Source organism: Ornithodoros turicata, chromosome 3 (genome assembly GCF_037126465.1).
Source record: "Ornithodoros turicata isolate Travis chromosome 3, ASM3712646v1, whole genome shotgun sequence".
NCBI lineage: Eukaryota > Metazoa > Arthropoda > Arachnida > Ixodida > Argasidae > Ornithodoros > Ornithodoros turicata.
Window position 1 is genome coordinate 44,234,972 of NC_088203.1, and position 15,450 is coordinate 44,250,421.

Consider the following 15,450-nt stretch of genomic DNA (forward strand, 5'->3'; position numbering starts at 1 on the left):
TCAATAGTAATTTTTACGTATAGCGCTAGAAGAAAGCGAATCTATCTTGCGAGAACGTGAGAAATTGGAGAATGAGTAAAAGCAACTTTTTCCATTTGTTTGCGTCCTGCTCTCTGCAAAGTATCTACGTAGCACCAACACAAGAAACCTCTCGGTTTGACAGCTCCACTCAGTAGGTAACCTCATCATAGACAATAGCCTGAATTACAAACACAATATTTGATAGCAAGGAACATCAGAAATGTTAGCGGGCAGTTTGACTCATTGCAGACGTACGAATTAATTGCAGAAACACATCCTCGTCACCGTTACAAACGTTTTCGGCCCTACTACACTTAACAAACTTCTCGCAACTATTGATATTTTAGTATATGTTCCATCCAGTACGCCAATAGAGGCTACTGTGAAATGCCCAAGCCGTGTCGGGTGGGGTACGGCCACGGCTACGGCATTTGCGCTGTTCATACACACTAAATAGCAGAAGAAGTTGATTTGCAATCTAGTCTATATGTTGTCGTATGTTAATCCGGCAGAAACTTCGATAGGGTGTTTATTAGACGTCGCAATGCCTCACAAGCACGTCCACTGAATGTGCAAATGTCCAGCTGTTACATCTAGAAGACATCCACCTATACAGTTATGGATGAGCTTCCGACGATCCATAGTACATCCATTCCACGTTAGCTGGACATACTCGGATGTCTATTAGATATCCAAATATCCACGGTGTACCATCCTCTAGATGTCCATTAGGCGTTCGTGGTTTACTGGGATCTCTCAGATATCCAGCGCGGTTGAAGACACAATATCCGAATAACGTCCAATATGGATATCAATGGGAATGCCATATACAGCACGCCATGGTCGGCCGCAGGCAAGATTAGTCAAACAGTTACAACAAATTTGGTTATTTATCGGTTCTACCATCCTAGGAACATTCATTAAAAGCTGGCATTATTGCCTTACAATGGGATCTCACAAATGTAATCCTGGTGTAACTGTAGATTTGAAAATTCATGCGAAAATATTACATGTGTTCGAATGCCACGTTCCAAGTGAGTTTAGTCACATACGGCAACAGAAGAAATCGGAACCGGAACTGTCTTTGCGCCCGTCCGACTATGCATTATACGCATATTGCTAACAAGTCACGCCAAATATATTTCTAAAATTATGTAGGGGTATTTTTGGTTCGCTTGTCCTACACTGCTGCTAAAATTTATTTCCAAGTTCTATGTAGTGCCCTTACGGAAACTTCAGGTACTCACATAAATAAACAAATAGTCTTCCGCATAAACGCCCAAACCAACTAGAATAGCAATGTCCATAAAACATGATTCCATCGTCCGTTCATTGTCTCTGTAGATGTCTGCAGGACGTCCCCTGCGGACTCCTAATTTCTCTCACTTGGACCTGTGAGCGTACATGTTACGGGCGAAACGCATTATTCACAATATATCCGGTTTCGCACATACATCAGACATCCATAGAACTGCCTTGTGTTGTTGGGGACTTTTTTGTTATGTAAACACATTACGCATTTAAAGAGCACTTTGTTTTCGTCATTTCTCTTCATCACCATGAAGATTTTGGAAAAACTGAAGCCACGGAGATAAATCAGCAGAGGTATAGTCGTGTTCAACTTAAGGAGGAAAAGAAATCTAACATGAAAAAACTGATGTTCTGAGGCTGCAACAACATAAAAGGGACAAATGCATAAAAAGCCTCAGTATGCCTAAGACATTAACGATGAAATATGAAAGTCACTGAAAAGGTTAGCAAGCTGTAGGACTCGAACCCACATCCTCTGGATCGTCGGCCCTGGGCTCTACCAACTGAGCCTAGCTAACACGCCTTCTCAGCGACTTCGAGGGTGCGTCATCTGAAGGGACAAACCAGCCACTCCTTCTCACTCATTCTCCTTTCGCTCTTACATTTTTGCTCACTCATACACATATTCATACGACGGGATCGACGCAAGCGGCAATTGATGAACATGAAAGAACTGATGTTCTGAGGCTGGAACAACATAGAATGGACAAATACATACAAAGCCTTAATTTGCCTGTGAAATTAACGATGAAAGATTAAAGTAACTGAAAAGGTTAGCCAGCTCGAACCCACATCTTCTGGTTTGTGAGTGAGCAAAAATGTAAGAGTTAAAGAAGGATGAGTGAGAGAGAGTGGCTGGTTTGACCCTTCAGATGACGCACCCCGGAAGTCGCTGAGAAGGCGTGTTAGCTTAGCTCAATTGGTAGAGCCCTGGACCGGCAATCCAGAAGATGTGGGTTCGAGTCCTACAGCTGCCTAACCTATTCAGTTACTTTCATCTTTGAGAGAAATCTAGTCCGTCAGCTTTCACAATATTACTGCGCCACAGATAAAGATGACTGGACGCAGAAATGACTCCTAGCTCTCTCCATGCGCTAGATAATGTAATCCATCAAACTCACTCTGCTTCCGTATTGGGTGTTAAGGTTGACCGCATGCCACTATGCTGCAACAGAAAGTTGGGCACCGCTTTGGCCCCTGCTTCCCATAGAAGGCACGGCCGGGACTATATGGACTGTGCGGCAAACTCGTGGCGCCGCGATGCGGCCTTCGGAGAAAGCACCTTGCGTGATTGCCGCCGGGTAGCCAGCTTTGTTTACATGTGAAGTGCGAGCGTCTTTTTCGGCCACACTGGAACTGTTGCATCGCTAACTGTGCAAGCACCTAAAAGAACTCTTCACTACGCACCGGATGCTTCATTTCTCATCATTTCTACATTTCTACGCTTCCCATAACACTGAGGGCAGTAGAGTCGCAGCGACTTGCGTCCCTGACGCGCGTTCGGTCATTACGTGAGGTGTGCACAACATATTCTATTTCTTTTGTTCTAGTTTCGATGAACCTGCAAGATGATTAATGATTTACAGTTGTCATTTTCGTGACGGTGAAACGCCGCTGGGTATCGTATCACTGTTAAATGCACTGACCAAACGGCAACTTATTTCGAGATAATGATTGAGGTGTTTCATCGCCAGTGCTCAAAGCCGGTCTTGTTCCCGGTAATTTGGATGACGAGTCTCACAGTGAGAACAGAAGTTCTACGTTGTCCAAAACGTTTACTATTTACGCACCGACTATTTCACAATCGTCGTGCCGCAAGCCCACGGTGGTAGCCGAGGTACAAACTCATATATATATATATATATATATATAATTTCTTCTTTGAGGATCTCTTTAGCATTATTGCATCTGAAGATATTCGAAAAACTGCAGTACAAGTTCAGACAATATGTTGTGACCATACGTGTTTTTTTGTATGGGTAAAACGGACGCACGACGTAGATTTCAGTGACGAAGCTATATGCACAGTAATGTGCCAATAGGACGAAAAGAATACGAGACTGAGTGAAAAACATGTAACAAGTGGCTGGAGTCAGAGAAATGCACCAATATAGTCTTCGCTAATAAAACAATCATCTCCTCGACGTATCACTTACTGTTTTGACACAGACAGACGCGAGTGGCTGTGTCCCCTTCCGCACTGTTGGATACATTATAAATATGGCGGTTGCTTCGGTAGGCCGGTAGGCGAATGGCCGATATTCTTGATCGCCTTGTTAAGCAATGAACACAGGTCAGCCTCAAATTTTTATATGAAACGAATCTCTATACAGTAGTTTATGAGCATAAATAATCTCGGAATCCTGAGACACTGCTAACTTGCCGAAACTTAATCGTAAACTCGGCCCAAAACGCGCTCCATCCTTGAGCTCTTACGGCGTCACCGGATTTGTTCTCGTTCCATATCCCCTTCGGGAAGCTAGATGGACACTTCCCTCTAAAGGTACGTTCACACTACATCAGTGAACGTCGCAAAAGTTGCGAACGACGGAAATGCCGGTGAACTTATCACGTTCACGCTACACGTATACACGCCAATGCCATTTTTTCTGCCCATGTGGCAGGGGTATAAGTAGGTAGTTCTGATGTCGGCAAACTTTGGTAATTTGGATGTCGAGTCTCGGCTTGTGTGATGATTTTTGTACTAGAATAGTTATGTTCAAACAAATGTCTGGCTCCAATTCTGCTGTCCCGCATATCTCCGACAACACCTTCTGAAGGGGTGGCTGCCTGGCCACCTGCCCATCTGCAAAGATGGCATTTGTGCTCCTCTCGGTTTTTTCGCAAGAACTCTGACGAATAAAAAATTCACCCTGTATTTTGGTCAGTTTGGTGTCGGTCCAGGCGCTTTAAAAATAATTTGAGCAGCATGTCAATGTCAATTTGTCAAACAACAATGTCTAGTTGTGTAAGAAACAGGTACTGCTTCACTAGTAGCACCTGTTTCTTAGTAAAGTAGCTGAAAAGTAGAGCTCGTTTCTCTTGTAGTGGCACTGTGCGTAGCCGACGATGAAGAAGTCACCAGGCGCGCGTTGCCCACGTCCACGCTCCTCTGCACCAGCCACCCAGTCATTCTCATTCTTTTCACAGCTCTTCGCCAGTAAACAGCTTGGTCCCACCTTACTCCTCCGGTCTCCTTCACTCTCGACCTAACATAACGGGTGACCCGAACGTGATTTGAACACGCCACCTTCACAGCAGTTATCGACGGTCATGCCCCTGCTCCGCTCCGGCGCCGATACCGCTGCATATGCTACTGGAGCTGGCACTTCTGGCGGCCGCCCCTGCAGGCATGACGACCCCCGACACCACAGCGGCGCCACAACGCCACACGTAGACCTCTCCAACCTCCGTACGACGGCCCTTACTTCGTCCACGCCCGCCAAGGCAGGACTGTGACCATCCAACTGCCAAACCGCCGAGAGGTCGTATCCATCGACAGGGTGAAGCCGGCCGTCCTCCTGCCGGACGCCCCGGCCCCAGCGTCACGCATGCCCCTGCCAAACCCTTCAGCACCTTCACCGGCAGCACCTTCGTCGAGAAGGGTCCGCTGGGCATCCGGCCCGCCTTCAGTGCGACTCGTGCCGTCGTAGGCTTCGGTCCAGCGCGCGCGCGGGGGGGGGGGGGGCGTGTAGTGGCACTATGCGTAGCCGACGATGAAGATGTCACCAGGCGCGTGTTGCCCTCGCCCACGCTCTTCTGCACCAGCCACCCAGTCATTCTCATTCTTTTCACAGCTGTTCGCCAGCCAACAGCCTAGTCCCACCTTGCGCCTCCGGTCTCTTTCACTCTCGGCCTAACGCTCTTTTATCGCTCGCATTAAATAAAATTTCTGGAACGTTAGAGCAAACATCCCGTATATTAATTGTACAGCATGTGCTATATTGCTTATGGTGTGTTTCATTTAGGGTTCTCACTCAAAGGCATGCGATTTTAATGCTGATAATTTGGGGATATGAGACTCAAAAAGCACACTAGAACAAATAGGAACAGTGCCAAAAATCAATTCCAGAAAGCGCGCACAAATAAATAGAAAGGGTGCGAAGAGTCAATTGCTGAAAGTCAGTTGACATTCAATAGAAAAGTACTTTCCAAATATCAATAAGAAATTAGTAAAAAGTCAAACATTTGTACATTGACAGTCATTATAGACAGACATTATCATGACAGACATTATATCGAATGCTGTTGACCATAGTCAATGGACTGCAATTTTAAAGTAAATAGTTTTTTTTTTTTGTAAGGATAGAATAAGCGCCACATTCGGTGTCTAGATACCTAACAAATTGCTAGCTGTATTTTCAGAACGTAGATTACTCAGTAGTTGCATCTCTCACAAGTCATCACCAGTCGCCCTGTGATAAAATGTTGTGATGTTTGAAAAGCTGCGATAAATAAGCAGAAAAATCCAACACTCATTGAATAGATCCTGCCATACTCACTCCGTACTAAATGAATGCATTTCCTGTGTCTGTTCTGTTAAGCAGAAGCTGCTAATTGCGCAGCTGCTATAATGTGTGTTAGAATAGGTGCGTTTACAAATAACGGATTGTAAATGTCAACAGGAAGCAATCTTTATGTGACGCTAGCCGAGGTAGCACGAAAGTGACGTCGTGGTTTTCGGTTACATAAATTTTTTCACGGCATATTTCTGCTGTATGCATGAGGGTGCACACGAGGACAATGCATTTAAAAGTACTCCTGCTAGTCGTTCTTCAGTGCGGTAAGTAATGTCCGTTTATATACCATACAGGGTGCGTTCTTGGTCGTTATAGATGTTTAATCAAAAAAAGTTGTAAGAGTAGCGTTGATTCCATCTTCGTAAGCGAACGCGCTACTACAAACTACGCACTACTCGAGCGCAGAGGGCGACGTGCTCTGGAGTGATGGAGCTGGTTGTAGTAGGCGCTGACCTTGACCACATACACCGCTCTCGGATGTAGATAAGGTGAATGCCGTGTCGTTTCTGCCGAAAAAGCACGTAGTTCTAGTTAGGGCACATTTGCACAGCGAAATTTGCAATTTATATTTGGAAGTACGAGTATATTCGTTTCTCAGAGTGCTTTATAGTTAGTCGAGTAATAACTGCCTCTAATCCTGCTGTTTTGTATTTCCCGGATAACATCTAATAAGTTAGTTAGTTGGGCTGTTATGGAAACTATCCGTTCGCAATTCTCCCTTTTCACATTGCCCTTCTTCAAATGACCATTCTGGTTTTATACCGTATCAGAACTACCTCCTTCAAAACGCCCTTCTCGTATGACTTCATTGCACAGAGCCGTCGGAAAACAGCGTTTTTTTTCCTTTTTCCATTGTATAGAAAGTTGACATGCGTACTGCTGACCATTCCCTTTTGCGTCCATTTTTTTCGTGCTAAACATTTTCGCCCCCCGTCAGATCGGGTTCATGTCCTCAAGGCGACTTTAAATTCCGGAGTTCCCGATTTCACGGTCCAGAAACAACGAAAATGCTCGATTGCTTCGTATAATATAATCACTCAAATTCACGGGTTTTCGACGTCTGTCCAAGTCCTGTTACCGAACGAGAGCCTCACGGCCGGTAGGCTTAGCAGGGCGGGCACTACTGAACAGTGGTTAGTTTATTATTAGGTTAGTCCAAGCTCAATGTTTCACTCATTTTCGTACCCAGGTTTGTCGCAGTTGGCATTCTCCTGCGCGCGACTGTGCGTTTACAATCGGATAGCATTTATGTCCAGTAGGGTATTTTGCAACGCCCAAGCATCACAATGTACGGAAAGTTTAGGTGCATGGGGGTGGTTGGTGGTTGTCTTACCGATTGCAATGCTTGACATTGCAAGAGGACGTCGACCGTGATGCACCCGTCCACCCCTACGCACTCACTTTCGGTACAGCCTCAGAACAACCTTTATTGTGCTACTTGGACTTAGACACCCCTTAATAGAGACGCAAAGTTTTTGTTTCCCCGTTTGTGGGGGGAGGAGGGGAGGGATACCGTGAAATAACGTACTCTGGCGGAAATGGCGAACAATGCGGCCCATACCAACATTCTGAGGTGACTGGAACACTCTGATGTATGGGGAACAGCTGAAATAAAGAATAAAGAAGAAGAGGAAAATGCAGAATAACGCATCTTAATATATGCATTTTATAGTAGTATTGGATAAACACGACTTAACGAGCAACATGACACCTTCATCCTCTCTCACCCCCCCTGTTACCCCCAATTTTGCAATTTGCACCCCACCAAATTTTTTTAAAATTTTTTTTTTCAATTTTTTCACTTAAAATCGCTCATACACGCATAAGAATGTGATAATAGAGCGTAGAATATAATTTTCAATTAATAAATTCAATTACTATTCATTCCAACGAGAGAGAGAGAGGAGGAAAACATCAAATTATCGTTAAGTCGTGTTATTCTATAATGAGACACACGAAAAGAAGCGCACATACGCATAAATGCACTTTCTAAACTCATTTAATAATTCAAGTCATTACTATACACATTCAATTCATTAATGTGTCAGTCCAGGTTCGGTAACAGCATCAGCCCATGGGCGCCGCCATTTGCAAAGCGTCACACCAGGCAGGTCGGAAAGCATCACGTCAGGTGGCAGCACCGCTGTCATCATGGGGACTTCCGTGGAATGCAGAAAGAAACAAAACAAAAAAAGTGCTAACGAGGGGAAAACACGCGCGAAAACAGGCACACACACACACACACACACACAAAATTTTCTCCATCGCGAATATGTGCGGGCATGCACCGACGAGTATAGCAACAAGGGTCATTGACAGAATGGCGTACAAGGGAATTGCGAACATGTTTGGGCATGCACGGACAAGAATAATAACAACAACAAGGGGAAGACTTTCTGCTAATCGCAACAAGGTAAATCGACAAACATACACTACTCCAATACACGCTGACAAGTAATCGCAGTTAGGGGGTAGGTAAACGCGTCAACAGAAGAGGAAGTATTAAAACGACAACTCACCGACATCCAAGCATATCTGTGTGCACACACACCGCCCTCCATCTTCTTTACATGACTAAAGAGTTCACCAGCACATCAACGGTCACGATACGAGCGACGCGCCAGACGTCCGCACCCGACGAGAGGCAAACAGAAAACTGAATCTGGCGCCCTCTCCGCGGAGCATACGTCACACGCGCGCGCGCGCGCGCTCGCAGCGCCACCACGTCTGCCGTCGGACGTTTCGGTTTTGGTCTCGTCGCCCTTCACGTCTCGCGCGCTCGCAGCGCCACCACGTCTGCCGTCGGACGTTTCGGTTTTGGTCTCGTCGCCCTTCACGTCTCGCGCGCTCGCAGCGCCACCACGTCTGCCGTCGGACGTTTCGGTTTTGGTCTCGTCGCCCTTCACGTCTCGCGCGCTCGCAGCGCCTCCACGTCTGCCGTCGGACGTTTCGGTTTTGGTCTCGTCGCCCTTCACGTCTCGCGCATGCGCTTCGAGCACGGTGGTGGCGGTGGTGGTGGAGGATTCGCTTTCGTTCTGACGCCCATTTCTTTACGTTTTTTATTTGGAAGCGCCGTATAAAGGGAGAGCGCGCTATCCGCGCGTTATCATTCAGACCAATACTTGGAAATGTTCAGTTACCACGCTTTGCAAACTTGTCCTCGTATCCACGCTTCTTGGGAAGAGCTGGAGAATGACTGTTTCAGCAAGGAGAGTCCCCGAAACGAGCTTGTCATCTCTGCTTTTCGCTACGTCATAGACATGGTGGCTTTTGGCAATATAGGAAAGATATCCCCAGGCCCCCTACAGGAAATGGTGCGTCGGATATACGCCCGTTACAAGAACGTCTCTATAAGCGTTCTGGATGGACCCTTCGGAGTGATCAGTGAATTTTTGAAGTCGACGAACACCGAATTCAACTACGTTTCTGCAGACATCGTGGACCTCCTCGCTCGCGCCGTTGCTCATATTAAGTATTCACTGCGGAACCAACATCATCTGCAAGCAGTCTACATTGTCAATTTTGTCACTGATTTATTGAAATACCGTTTAGTCATCGAAATGGAACGCATTAAACAGTCTGAATAACTTTGACGAGACTCTGTTGTTTTTTCATGGAAACATCTTTATTGAATCTAAACATATACTCTTTCCTTGAGCACGTCGATAGATGCTCGCACTCTCCCTGACTTGCTCGATCCACACGAACAGAACATTACGAGAAGATCGGACATGCCAAAAAAGGTACGGGTAATCTTCATCGCAGCGACGTCATTGCGCGGGTCACTGAACCAGCACGATGTCGGAATGGTCATTCTTTTTATACATCCATTCCGCCACCACACTGCCACGATGACCCGTGCTCCTCCCGTCTTCGTCTTTTTATCGCAGTGTCGACTTTACGCTTGACTACCGGGCTAGTGTGATGGTGCAATAGACAGTCGTTTATACGTCAATTTCACCATCGTGCTAGCACGATGACCAACCACCTTCTCTTCCTGCGCGCGCGAAAGACAGAAGCTATATTTCTGAGCTACAATTTTATTATTTTTTAGACTCTCTCGATTATTATGACAACGCGTGCACAGACTTGGTCCTTTGTTGTATTACTCAATCCCCGATGACGTTCGAGGGCTCTCTTCCGGGTTTTCCGGTGCTGCAAAAAACGAGAGTGTTTTGTTACAATGCATTGAGACACACAGAGCGGAAATTACCCTCGTATTCGCAGCTGCCGTAAGGAAAGGAACGTACGGCGTCGACCAGATAGCGCTTGTCATCGTAGGGGACCAAGCTCTTCTTGACTCTCGAAATGGTGTACATTGTTTGCTTTATGCTCTGGATGGTGCACTGCTTCTGAGAGACTGTCCTTTCATTGAACAGAGAATCTCGGTACACTTCGTGCAATAAATGTCTCCTCACCACGTCTTTCTTAACTCCTTTCGCTCTCGCGATCTGTTTGTGTGTTCCGGCCAAGAGAATGCTGTACATTTTGGCTCGGATGGCTACGACTTCCTGAATAACTCCTCCTCCCGTTTCGTCTTTGAAGTACCCCATTTGGTTCGCGTGCTCGGCGTTGAAAAGTGGATGGTCCGGTGGATAGGAGGAGAGATCTAGCTCGTGCTGAATTTTCATCAGCTGCTCTACGAGGCTCTCGCACGTGAGAGCAAAAATTATACTGTCCGTATCTCCATAGATCAACTGCACTGGACAGGTTAAGCGAGAAAAGAGCGACTCGTAAATGAAGCTGTACATTCGGACTTTGGATATCTCTAAAATGGCAAAGCCCACGTAAAGGGGGTGCGTGCATTTGATACGACGCTGTTTCATCTCGTACAAGATGCACTTGTCACTCAGGATGTGGAAATGCTGGAAGTCGACGGAACTAGCTTTTCTGAGCGCGCTTTCTTTGTCGTAGGCTATGGTGTACCTCTTCATGCGTCTCACATTTTGAATCGTTTTCCCGAACGTGCTATTTGTTATGGTCTTATACAGTAAACGCTCGAATTTCGTGGTTGAGGCATTCCTCAATGCGAGGTTTCTATGCACGAAGGCGGACAAAAAATTGTCTTGGCGGAACGAGAGGATGGCGTGAATGTGTTTTATTTTCATGCCCAACCTCACGTAGAGAGCGAGCAGATAATAGTGCACGACGTAACTTTCTTTGTCGTAACATGTCAGTAACAATTTCCTCGTGGGTGGCGCGTTCAGTGCCAATGCCTCCTTCAAGTTCCTTTGGTAGGGGGATAGTTGACCCTCGTCCACGGTTCTGTGTTCGGGTGCCAGAGGGAAGTCCCTCGTGAGCGCGTGCAGTTCTTCGGGATAGGTCAGGTCTACCACGTACACGTATCCCACTTCTGAATCGTGAGGAATTTTGAGAAAATCGATATCGCCCCAGCTGGAAGGATCGACCCACTCAAAACCACCTGTCGGAAGATGGAAAGTCATGGCATAAGCGTACAAACTGTTTACATCTAAGTACTGAATAAATTTTTTCTCTTGTTGAGGGTCGTAATCGTCGCATCCCTCGTGATTAGCCCGACAATATCTGTGGAAGCTGTTACAAATGCCTCCCCTGATTCCCTTCTCGATCGTTTCGTACATCTCACGATCGCTCATGAGCTCGAGTTTGACTTTGGTGAGCTTCAGTGCGCTGCTCCACGCGTAACTGGCGAGGGATACGGTGCGTAAGATATCTATCCCATCCGTCTCTAGCGTAATCTTCCTGAAATACAGCACGACGTCGCAGAGCTGACAGGTGTCGAGCGTGACGTAGAGACGCGTGTAATCGCCAAGTTCGCCACGAGAATGTAGCGGTAGCCACCGTTGAATCTCTTGTATTTTGAAAAGTCGGCGAGATCCATTTGCCACACGTCGTTGATCTTGAGCGCGATGATGCGTCTCCTATTAAATTTTCTTCTCACCGGATGGTGAAGGGTGTAGGCGTCCAGCTTTCTGAGAATGGCAAGAGCCTTCTTTTTGCTCAAGTGATGCGCTTTTCTATAACGTTCCACACCCCCCAAACCACCCTCTGGTTTCTCATATCCCTCCATAAGTCGTCCACGCAATTGAGGCTTGCTGCTGCTGCTGAGACTCGCGAGGTTTGGGAAGGGAAATCAGGCGCAATAGTTTCGAGACTTTGGGGAACCAGGAAGGTTTCTTCCCCGTCTTACGTTGTAACAAATAATTAACGAGTTCGTAAACGGAGGAGTGTCTGATGGGCTTGCCCGACACGGAGACACAACCCTCGCTATCCCAGGAAATAACTTTTTTTAATTCCGAGACGACTCTTTCCGCTTCCTCTTCGTCAACCTCTGGAGAGAGGAGCGAATAGTCAAAGTCATTTGTAGCGTCGGACGTCTTGTTTTTATTGTCGTAGGGATCGAATCCGTACTGCTTGAGTATGCGGTACAGTGCCTGCAGTATGAGTTTCACTTTGACGTCGTCACTCTCCTTAGAAGAAAGAATATTTCCGATAGAACTGGTCACTTCAATTCTCTTGGCCATTGTCGAAAAGGTTCAACACGGCGGAAAGCAGGAGAGGAACCACCGACGAAAGAACGCCCTGCCCTCGCTGCTGAGACAGATAGTGCTTCAAACGTTGCGGATTCTTGTGAATCTTTTTGTATGCGAGCCGGCGTAAGAAGCGTTTGTGCTTCTTCAAACGCGCGAACGTATCTGGAGCCAACGACACTTTTCCGTTCAATACATTGAGACAAATTTCGGAGAGGTGTTTCATGTCGGAGGAGGAAGAACGTCTCAAGACGTGACTACGGCGCGGAGGGGGTAAAGTGGAAAGTACTTTGAGTAAAGTGAGATGAGGACGGAGATTCATTTCGGAGCGTAGATATATTGACGTTCTCCCGGAAAAATATTGCTACGCAACCTGTGGTCCTCGTGCGTATAGTTGTGAAGATCCACGAGTAAATAAGCGTGGGGTGACGACATCGCTTGTTTATATGCGTCCAGAAAATACTCTAATCTTTTTCTACCGAATAGCTGTTGGCCGAAATGTTCCATCTGGTGCACGCTGCGCACGGTGCGCCACAGGACGACGTAACTGGCGTTGTAGGATATAGTTCTAAAATGGCTACTGTTGAAAAAGATGTTTTGTACGAGTAAGAAGATCGACGCGTTGGCGTGGTGAGAACCCCGAATGAAAAGATCGGTCACCTCCTTCAAGGAATTGGCGTCGGTCATATGATCGTCGACGATGATGAGCGTGGCGCGCGACGTATCCCACTCGCGAGGTAGCTCCTTGGTAAATTTTACGGAGTCCCCAAATTCGTCCTGCATGCTCGGTGACGCATATTTCTGCACGTAGAATATTTGCGAGGGAGGCTTGTCCACGACGTTGTTCAGGTTCCTCAACACGTTCGTTACGAATGTGGATTTACCGCACATGGAGGGGCCACTTAAAATACAACGAAAAGGATGGCGGAAACGAAAAGGTTCGGGGTTAGACATGACGTGTGTGCACACGTTGCGCGAAGAAAAAGAAGAGACTGAGACTCGTAGAGAAATACATCGCTTTTATTTACACGACGTCGTCGTCGTCCTCTAGGTCCGAACTGCGTTCCCAATACAGATTATCCAGACTAAAGGTGGACTTTTTTCTCGTCAGTCTGTCCGCCGCTAAGATGCGGTCGAGCGTCTTCATCTTGTCCTGACACATTTCTTGACGTGCTTGCAACCATTCCAGGCGGTGGACTTGAAAAGCTTCCTCCACGATGCCGCGAATAAATTCGCGAAGTTCTTCGTTTTTTGTCTTTTCCTGGCGACGGCGAGAAACGCAGGAGAATAAACCACACATGGTGTTTTCCAAGTATTGGTCTGAATGATAACGCGCGGATAGCGCGCTCTCCCTTTATACGGCGCTTCCAAATAAAAAACGTAAAGAAATGGGCGTCAGAACGAAAGCGAATCCTCCACCACCACCGCCACCACCGTGCTCGAAGCGCATGCGCGAGACGTGAAGGGCGACGAGACCAAAACCGAAACGTCCGACGGCAGACGTGGAGGCGCTGCGAGCGCGCGAGACGTGAAGGGCGACGAGACCAAAACCGAAACGTCCGACGGCAGACGTGGAGGCGCTGCGAGCGCGCGAGACGTGAAGGGCGACGAGACCAAAACCGAAACGTCCGACGGCAGACGTGGTGGCGCTGCGAGCGCGCGAGACGTGAAGGGCGACGAGACCAAAACCGAAACGTCCGACGGCAGACGTGGTGGCGCTGCGAGCGCGCGCGCGCGCGCGTGTGACGTATGCTCCGCGGAGAGGGCGCCAGATTCAGTTTTCTGTTTGCCTCTCGTCGGGTGCGGACGTCTGGCGCGTCGCTCGTATCGTGACCGTTGATGTGCTGGTGAACTCTTTAGTCATGTAAAGAAGATGGAGGGCGGTGTGTGTGCACACAGATATGCTTGGATGTCGGTGAGTTGTCGTTTTAATACTTCCTCTTCTGTTGACGCGTTTACCTACCCCCTAACTGCGATTACTTGTCAGCGTGTATTGGAGTAGTGTATGTTTGTCGATTTACCTTGTTGCGATTAGCAGAAAGTCTTCCCCTTGTTGTTGTTATTATTCTTGTCCGTGCATGCCCAAACATGTTCGCAATTCCCTTGTACGCCATTCTGTCAATGACCCTTGTTGCTATACTCGTCGGTGCATGCCCGCACATATTCGCGATGGAGAAAATTTTGTGTGTGTGTGTGTGTGTGTGTGCCTGTTTTCGCGCGTGTTTTCCCCTCGTTAGCACTTTTTTTGTTTTGTTTCTTTCTGCATTCCACGGAAGTCCCCATGATGACAGCGGTGCTGCCACCTGACGTGATGCTTTCCGACCTGCCTGGTGTGACGCTTTGCAAATGGCGGCGCCCATGGGCTGATGCTGTTACCGAACCTGGACTGACACATTAATGAATTGAATGTGTATAGTAATGACTTGAATTATTAAATGAGTTTAGAAAGTGCATTTATGCGTATGTGCGCTTCTTTTCGTGTGTCTCATTATAGAATAACACGACTTAACGATAATTTGATGTTTTCCTCCTCTCTCTCTCTCGTTGGAATGAATAGTAATTGAATTTATTAATTGAAAATTATATTCTACGCTCTATTATCACATTCTTATGCGTGTATGAGCGATTTTAAGTGAAAAAATTGAAAAAAAAAATTTTAAAAAAATTTGGTGGGGTGCAAATTGCAAAATTGGGGGTAACAGGGGGGGTGAGAGAGGATGAAGGTGTCATGTTGCTCGTTAAGTCGTGTTTATCCAATACTACTTTTTATTAGCCGATATATTTTTATAAACGCATTTTTGGCAAAATAAAGGCTGTGTCTTCTCTTTGAGGGACTTCCTAGCCTCCCCTTGAAATTGAATCTGCTTTGCAAACAAACACGCTAACAAGGTGTCGATGAGTCGACAGCATCGCGAAAAAAAAAATAAACAAGAAATTGCAAAACTTTTTTTTATTGGGTGTTAGCGCCACGAAGCAGCAGTGGCTATGAGCGGCATACAGATGTGGACGGATGGAGAGAGGACCGCAGGAAGGAGTGGGGGATAGGAGGGTTAGTATGCGTCCTGGGCCGACACAAAACGGTTATTCTG

General features: G+C 46.8%; 2 long non-coding RNA genes across 2 annotated transcripts; one reads left to right on the plus strand and one right to left on the minus strand.

The window, feature by feature from the left end:
* Positions 1-7,833: 7,833 nt before the first annotated feature.
* On the minus strand, positions 7,834-8,534 carry LOC135386964 (uncharacterized). Its single transcript, XR_010420741.1, has 2 exons — positions 8,372-8,534; positions 7,834-8,010 (listed from the first exon to the last, which is right to left on the minus strand). It is a non-coding gene; the product is annotated as an uncharacterized LOC135386964 (long non-coding RNA).
* A 5,579-nt stretch (positions 8,535-14,113) lies between these two features.
* LOC135386965 (uncharacterized) lies at positions 14,114-14,814 on the plus strand. Its single transcript, XR_010420742.1, has 2 exons — positions 14,114-14,276; positions 14,638-14,814. It is a non-coding gene; the product is annotated as an uncharacterized LOC135386965 (long non-coding RNA).
* Positions 14,815-15,450: the final 636 nt, after the last annotated feature.